The sequence below is a fragment of the Ailuropoda melanoleuca genome, chromosome 5 (genome assembly GCF_002007445.2).
Source record: "Ailuropoda melanoleuca isolate Jingjing chromosome 5, ASM200744v2, whole genome shotgun sequence".
NCBI classification, from domain to species: domain Eukaryota; kingdom Metazoa; phylum Chordata; class Mammalia; order Carnivora; family Ursidae; genus Ailuropoda; species Ailuropoda melanoleuca.
In genome coordinates, this window is record NC_048222.1 from 77,559,899 (window position 1) to 77,566,494 (window position 6,596).

The window sequence follows — 6,596 nt, forward strand, 5'->3', positions numbered from 1 at the left end:
TTAAGGCTTAAGATCACAAACTCTTTAAAGAAACATGAAGTCTTAATATTTCCACCTTGTTTTGAGATCACACATTATAAAATGGTTTGCATTTACTTTTGATTTCTATTACCACCTGATGATTATAGGGATGACTCCTGCTCAGATTGGCTTATAGTTGAGGAAGCTAAAATGAACTGATTTATTCATTGAGGTGTGGGCATTAAATCTCTCCATAACTGTGAATCAGTTGATCATCAATAAAATGTTTTTCTTTTCTTTTTTTTTAATAAAAGGCATATTATTATAGACATAGAAATGAAGGGCCAGAGATTAAACAATATTTCAATCAATAAGAAAGAGGCAAACTAGGGATCTAAACCTAGTTATTCTGCTAGGTATTTGGTGGTGTTTTCACTTAATCTAACAGTTTAGAGTAGGTGTTGTCCCTATTTATATGACAAACAGGGTCAGAGGTGGTAAATATCATAATGTGGTGGTAGAACACAGATTAACTCTTGGGCCCATGATTATCCGTCCTAGACTGCCAGAGCTTGAGGGCTCCTGACCACGGCAAAGATGCAGAACAGCAGACGGGCACGCAACTAGATTTCAGGATCCGAGTGCCAATCTCTGTTCTACCAGTAAGTCCAAGTAATTATTTGACTTCCCTGCTTCTTGGATAAAAGGGAATAATGTTATTCTGGCCTGTCTTGGGATAGCTGTAAAGAACATTATGATATGGTGGGTTTCGGTGGGGTTGGGAGATAGTGCTGCAAACAGCAATACACTTGGATCTTCCAAGAGTTTCTGAGGAAAACCCTATATTCCTTATTCCTTCTCTTTACATGGCAGCAGAGAAGTAAGTGTTCTAATCTTCTGAATTTGTGGTGACATCATTTCTAGTATGTTAATTCTTGGGTTTCAGTGTACAAGGAAGACCAGGAAACAGAGCAGACAAGGCAGGGCTGGAGAATCTTCTGAAAAAAGTATCCTGTGTTTCCAGACCTGGAAAAATAGGAGTTCTCCCATTCCAGGCTTCTGCCCAGGTCTGTGGGGGAAAGAGCAATGGCTTCCTAAGATACTTTTCTATCCTGTTCCAGAAAGGAGTTCACCACTTACAGAAAAGTTGATCAGGTATAGAGCTTAGCAGTGGTCTTATCTTGGGTAAAATGTTCCATTTATTGTGTGAAAAGTCTATTGCTGGCTTAGAATCCTGGAGTGGCATTCTCTGGAGATTGGTCTGATGATATGTGAGGGGCAGGAAAAAGCCCTCGTCACCTAAGCAAGATGATAAGAAAGCCCCAAAAGGGACACAGGGCACAAGAAGCAAGGCACACGGGCCCAGGTCAAATCTGAAATCCTGGGATTTAGAAATCATGTGGGCTCCTTCGTTCCCCCCATAACTGGTGACCTTGAAATAAATATATTTTTGCAAAGTATAGGCCCTAGATTTCCAAAAGAAACATAAATGGCTAAAAAGTTTGGGAAATTTGTAGTAACATAATTTACTTTAACTATTATAGTATATATATTTTTAATGCATTAAATTAGCAAAGCTTCCCCCACTCCATGGTATCAGAAGTTAGGATAGTGGTTTCCCTGGGGGAGGGAGTGGGGAATGGTTGTGTCACTGGAAGGGGGCATGCTGGTAACTTGAGGTGCTGGAAATTTCCAGTCTATTGAGTTGTGTCTGGTTATATAGGTGTGTTCACTTTGTGAAAATTCATCAAGCTGTATACATTAATGATTTATATAATTTTCTATATATGTTACTTCAATGGAATTTTTTCTTAATAAAATTAAGGTTTTGTTTTTGATTCTGTTTAGTAAGAAAGAATACCTGGTGATGGTGAGGGCATAATGAAATGAATACTCATACACTGATGGTGGGACCATAAGTTGTCATAAATATTTTTTAAACGCAGTGTGCAATTCAAGTCAAGAGTTTTAGTCGTGTTTGTATTCTTTTTCCTATACTTTTGGAAATCTCTTAAGTGTCTCAGAATACAATTATTTATATGCCAACAAATCCATCACAGCATAAGTGAAAGTTAAAACTATCCTGAGTGTTAAACAATAGAGGAAATACGGTCTATTTATGATGAAGTGTTATACAGTCATTACACTGTCTGAATGCTTGGTAAGTGCAGCTTCCTAGGCAACTGTGTAAAAAGGCAGGATAAAGCATTTATGTCTCTTTAGTTTGGACTGTATTTAACACTTGATCTCATAGTAAGTAAAAGTCTAATTTTTCTAGAAAGGGCATTAAATACATCTTTAAAAGCATAGTAAATTCCAAGTTCTAGAAGTTACTCGCTTCTCAAGCAAACTGAATTCTTTGGCATTAAAAAAATCCCATCCTCACACATGGCTGGTGGGAATGTAAAATGATGCGGTTGCTTTGGAAAACAGTTTGGTCCTCGAAAGATTAAACGTAGAGTTACCACATGACTCAGCAATGCAATGCTACTTCTAGGTATATATCCAAGAGAAATGAAATATATGTCTACGTAAAAACTTGCACATGAATGTTCATAGCAGTGTTATTTAGAAGAGCCACAAAGTGGAAACGACCCAAATGTCCATCAACTGATGAATGGATAAATAAAATACAATATTTCCATACAATGGAATATGATTCAGTAATAAAAATAAATGAAGCAGGATACATGCTTAGACATGGATGAACCTTAAAAACAATAGGTTAAGTGAAAGAACTGTTATAAAGGACCATATATTATATAATTCCATTTATGTAAAATGTCCAGAATAGGTAAAACCATAGGGACTGATAGGGTTGGCGGGAAATAGGGAAGTTCCAGGATTTTTGGGGGGATATCAGAATGTGGTGATGGTTGCTCAACTCTGTGACTATACTTAAGAACATTGAATGGCATACTCTAAATGGGTGAATTGTATGGAATGTAAATTATATATCAATATAGCTGCTATTAACACACACACACACACACACACACACACACACACACACACACAAGTAACCATTCTCCTGCATGACCTCCAACTGCATGACCTGCAATGGTCCAGGGCACATTCAGTGCTTCAGATGATGATCTGTCAAAGCAGATTCTCCTGTAAACCATGGCATACAGCATGAACTTGTGATTAAATTTATCCATGCCAGCCCTCATTGGCTTAAAACATCTCTCATACTTGTGTTTTTTTTATATTTCAGAATCCTTGGCAAAACACACAGGTAACTGTCTGGCATTGTTGAAGCACGCAGGGGTACACTTCTTGGGCCAAATCATTCCCTAGATGGCCCCAAAATGAGCATACAAACCTTTCAGCCTTTACCCTGCTTCTGCCTTCAGGTAGGGTGGGGGCTCCTAGCTTTGCTCACACCTCAGCCTGCTCTCCTTCCTGTGCTCTTCTTCCTTGCCCTCCCACAGGGTTCACCCTGACCCCTCCAGTTCCTGAAGTCTCACGATGGGAAAGGGGGAGAAGCACAGAAAGCAGCATAATGGAAAATAGTTTCCTCACACCTGCCTGCGACCTTGATCAAAGCAGCTGACCGAGATAGAAGTAGTGGACCAATGCAAAGAGGCTTTTAAGAAGTACTGCCAGGGAACCATAATTCCCTTCATGGTAGCTGAAGAAGTCCAAATAAAAGAACTTTATCTGAAATTATTTTTGTTACATGAGCTGTGCTGTTTTAACTCTGATACCACTCAGATTAAAACGCATAGCTGTTTTGTAAGTATATGTATTATGAGTTTGTAGCTTAACCACACCTCTTGTTGACGTGATTCCCATAATCTGATATAGTCTGTGCAAGAGACAAGCATAATTGCCATGGGTTTTAGCTTAACAAGATTAAGTGGGCAAAGCCACAGTTGGCAAAGCCATGATTGTTTGTTTTTTTAAAGATTTTATTTATTTGACAGAGAGACAGCCAGCGAGAGAGGGAACACAGGCAGGCGAGTGGGAGAGGAAGAAGCAGGCTCCCAGTGGAGGAGCCTGATGTGGGATCACGCCCTGAGCCGAAGGCAGACGCTTAACGACTGTGCCACCCAGGCGCCCCAAAGCCATGATTGTTAAGGGATTCTACATGACAAAGTGTTAAGTTTCTCTGAGTGGTAGGATTATGGGATTCTTATTTCTTTGTACTTATCTGTACTTTTTGAGTCTTATCTGTACAATGAGTATCTATTAGGTAAACCATTAATGAAACTACCCCAGCGCTTGAGTTCCGAGAGCTACTGAATAAGCAGATCCTAGGGGAGAGTACAATAGAACCAAAGAACAGAATATCTTACCTCAGAGCATATTGAGATTTCCAGTAACCTAAGCTTGGAGTCGTAGCCTCAACGGGAGTTGGTCCCAAAGATGGTGTTCAGTGTTTCCACGACTTCGGTTCCAGCTATATGCTTGGGAGAGTACTTGATTCTCATGGGCTGAGCCTCTGTTTTGGAGAACTTCTCCTTCATGCTAATAACAGAAGTACAAAGATTCCTGTTCTAGAAGGTTAGATGTGGGTCCTAATCCTATTCAGTTACTGAAGAGGTAAAAAAAAATTCCATCCCCTGTAAAGTAAGGGGTAAATTAGGAAAATTTGAAGAAGGCTTAAAAGTGGCAACTATCTTCAAAGCAGTGTAGGGTTATCACATAAGAGAAGAGCCCTGGGGGGCAGGCCAAAACTAAAAAAAATAAATAAATAAAGTTATAGAGCATTTTACCTTGACTTGGGAACACCCCAACCATCAGAGAGGTTAATTCCTGAAGTAGGCTGCCTCCTGAGACAGTTCCGTGTTCACCAGAACCATATTTCCATGCTTCTGATGTTGAAAAGGGCCTTCATTTATCAGGAGAGTTGGACCTCTGAAATTCTTCTAACCCAGAACTTCTGAGTTAGAGCCCTGGTGGGCTCTTGGCACCAATTTTGGTTTATTTTTATTACAGCATAGTCCCTCATAGCCCCCAGGCTAACGTATAGCCCAAACCAACCAGCATATGATTCAACGAGTCATTGTGCTGCTGCTGCTGCTGCAGCTGAAAAGTACCCTCATTTCTGGAGCTGTGTTGAGCCGGCGCAGGGCTGGTAAGAGATGCTGCCCTCTTGCGGAAATGAAGACTACAACTGCTTACAAGTAATCCATCGTCAGCACAGACAGCCCTGTATTACCTCACCTCCAAAAAGCTTAACTTTTTGGTGTAAGCACTGAAATTCCGGAACCCTAGCACCTCAGGGCCTTTTGTTCACATTCACCACACCGTTACGTCCCACAGAATATTGGAACTCTGGGCACAATATAAAATTCTCGTTTCCAGAGAGTCATCAGACACTGCGGATGCCATTTCGGTTTATGAAGTGAACTTGGTTAACGCCACATTATGGAAAGAGCACTGGATTAACTTTAGAGGCCCAGGTTCTAGCTCATGTTCTGCCATTCCTTATTTGAGCTTGAACAAGTCACAACTCTGTTAGATTCATAAAATGCCCTGGAGTTTGGAGATGCAATCCTCTGGGAGAGCGGTCTATCGGATACGTGCACTACTTCCAGCTGCTCACCACAGCAAATGGCTGTCTATTCTGTTCTAGACTAGGGGACCCCCAGGCTTCTAACAAAGTGAACCAGAGAGCTGGAGGTGTCGTTCATTTGTGTCTTCAGCCTCAGATACAGCCACGGGCAGAGAGTCTTTTCTTCCCTTCCACAGGAACTGTGGCAGACTGATCAGAGACAAATTGCCCCGGTATCTGAAAACACTTAAGTTTTCCAGGCAGGTTTTGCCACTCTTGCTGAGAACACAAAGCTCTGGGACTGGTGAGTCACTGAAAGAGATTTCTCACTGTTTCTCAACATCAAATCATCTGCTCACTGTTGCCACTGCAGGACTTTATATAGAGGAGGGGGCAGCTAAGGACACCACACAGTTCACTTAAGCACTAGGCAGGTGTTCACCCAACTTGATAAAAGGGTTTAGAAGAAAACTACAGTTGGTAGCTGAGTAAGGCACGTAACTTTCATTTTTAAGACCCGTTTCCTTGTACTTAAGTTTTTCCCGAAAAATCATTTTCCCTCCAGAATTGCCTTGCCAAGTTTTTCTTGTAGTCTACAAATGGCATAGTTTATTCTGGAGAACCATTTTCTGTTGTTTATAGATTAAGCTAACTTTCCCTCAGTAGGGTTAACAATGAGAAAATCTTAAGAGCAAACAATGCTTTGCTGACCTCAGACATCTGAAAATAAAACAGCTCAGTGAGGTATTTATTACATTAGTCTGAAAACATTCTTTCACTTCCATGAAATCTCACAAACTGAAGTGACAGTCAATTGTAAGCAATAAATGTTTACTGAGTCATTTAGTTAGCCTGACCTTTGAAGATAATTTTTCTCTTCCCAGGTATTTTTAAGCTGACTGAAATATTTCCTTTTTTAAATGATGCAATCACAGAAAGAGTCCATGTTAAAACCTCACTTTAACTGGTCCTTTAATTAGGTCTTATTGCTGGTACAAAAAGGCATATAATAAAAGTTTATTAATAAAAGTAGCCTGCTATGAGTGCCTACCACGGATCAGGAGCTGTCTAGTTAGAAAAAGAGTACTAGTACTAGTACTAGACACTGTCTAGAACACAAAATCTCTGGTAC